The sequence below is a fragment of the Sinocyclocheilus anshuiensis genome, unplaced genomic scaffold, assembly GCF_001515605.1.
Source record: "Sinocyclocheilus anshuiensis isolate Anshui unplaced genomic scaffold, SAMN03320099.WGS_v1.1 C33037589, whole genome shotgun sequence".
NCBI classification, from domain to species: Eukaryota; Metazoa; Chordata; class Actinopteri; order Cypriniformes; family Cyprinidae; genus Sinocyclocheilus; species Sinocyclocheilus anshuiensis.
In genome coordinates this window covers 1-2,171 of record NW_015621464.1, presented here as the reverse complement: position 1 = coordinate 2,171, position 2,171 = coordinate 1, and the positions used below count along the sequence as shown (strand labels likewise).

The following is a 2,171-nucleotide window of genomic DNA, read 5'->3' as shown; positions in this document are numbered from 1 at the left end:
GTGACGCCAATCTACAAAAACCAGGAGTCTGTCAGCTTAAATGATGAGAGACAGCTGCACAGAGTTTAAAGGAAGTAACTGCAATTAAATACGGAACTCATCCAAGGTTTTACAATATTGGCACAGTATTAAATTGTGAGGAATGCAAACAGAGATGTCTATGTCAATACATAGTCTGAAAAAAAATACTGAAACTTAATTTGAACAATCAATTCAGCACAGAGTAAAGGTGTAATTTCTGTGTCTCTGGTGGCAACATGCGGAACTGCATAAATAATGACTGTTTTCAAACAGGTTTTCCAGAATAATCCCCACTTCTGCCATTGTTTGTACAGAGATAATATTGCCTCAAACTCAAGCTATGCAGCCTGAAGTTGCAATGTAATGGAATTAGCAACATATCTTTTCTTCAGTATTGTGACGTACAGTACATCTGAGTGTGTTTTTTTGTGACAGCTTATTTTTTTTTGTGTGAATGTTTTAATTATCAGATTTTTTTTTAAATCTATTTTTATAAAATTATATTTGGTTTAATGTTGTTTCCTCTAAAGTTACACCCGAGCGAAGTGGAGTATTAAAAAGAAACAATGTATGCTGAGGACTTGGTTCAATCCATCAGTTGTTGGATAATTATGATTATGATGATTAAAAAAAATGTAATTAATCATGCATGGATGAATCGTTCACAAAAACAACGTGCATTTAGAAAATAGATGAATTTCCATTTCATGACTACTTTAAGAAAGCAATATTTTCCCTGCTGATTATCTAATATTAATGCATTAAAAAAATATTGAATCTTGCAATCTGAGTGCAATATCTATATGAAGGAAAAGTTCAAACCCTCTTTGTTTGGCAATCATCTCTAGTCTGGACACCATTGCTGTCAAGGAGGACACTACAGACAAAACACACAAACAACCAAGAAATCAAAGAAAAAGAGAAAGACATTTTTATTCATAGAATTATGTTAGGGTTTAATTCAAGGACATCCTCACCGTTGAGCGCCTCGTTGATCTTCTGAAGGCATTGTGCGATTGGCTCACAAACTCTGCCGTCTCCTTTTGTTTTTTCCTATAAAGAAAAACACTCCTCACCTGCTTGTTTCACCACAGCGAAACTGAGAAATGTTGAAAAGCCCAGAGGAATGACGTTCTGAGACATAAATACAACCCCAAGCATATCCTGCAGTGACTTTCCAACCAGCACACACCATTCTCAGAGAAACTCAGATTTAATCATCTTTCTGGAGAGCGACCTGCTGTTTGCATATGGCACTGATTTATGCAATCCGCAGCAGTCTTAAACTCCACATCTGGATTAGATTTGGAAGGTTGTGCACGCACATAATGGCAAACATTCGAGGCTGATGTCTGTGAGAGCTAAGTTTGGACTCTAACACACAATAATTGACCCAGTCTTGACCTCTTCCATATGACATCCTCACCCTGCTTTTACCCACACATGCACATTTGATGCCACATGGCTTAATGTGTAACATCCATTCAAGTACTATAAACAATGTCTGTCATCATTTACTCATCCTCACGTCGAACCTGTATGACAGTCTTTCTTTCGTGGAAAACAAAAAGAGATATTTTGAAGAATGTCAAAGCTGCTGGATGGCACCAAATAGTCTAATAATCTTAACTTCCATCACAGACTTTGGCCAACCTGGATGCAACACGTTTGAGGTGCCAACTTAAATTTCAGCCTATTTAAGGCTTCAAAGGCAAACCTTTTAACATATGGACTATTTGGAGCTTAATAAATCACGATCTACTTTTAATATATTCAAAGCATGCATCACATATTATAGAAATGCCCACCTGGAAAGCAAAGCAAGGCTGCCAGCTACTTTTACCAGCTTTGTACTAATGTACTAAAATGATATTGTGATATTGAACGGCCAAATTCAGTATACACATCATTAATAAAACATACTATACAGGCAAGCAGATGAGTCTAGAATAGGAGCACAACGTGCTAAATTGCCCATTAAGAGTGCAACGATATTGGAGGATCAAATTTAGTATACACCTTAACAATAAATTGTCAGAATATGAGAACAATATGCAAGTTTCACGCCAAGCATTTTCCCACAGAAAACTAGATCTCAAACCGAAACTGGACCAATCAGATGCGAGCGACGTGACACGGACACACCCAAC

General features: G+C 37.0%; 1 long non-coding RNA gene across 1 annotated transcript; it reads right to left on the bottom strand.

The window, feature by feature from the left end:
- Nucleotides 1-1,115, bottom strand: LOC107683203 (uncharacterized). Its single transcript, XR_001633684.1, has 3 exons — nt 999-1,115; nt 844-898; nt 1-11 (listed from the first exon to the last, which is right to left on the bottom strand). It is a non-coding gene; the product is annotated as an uncharacterized LOC107683203 (long non-coding RNA).
- Between the last annotated feature and the right edge of the window lie 1,056 nt (nt 1,116-2,171).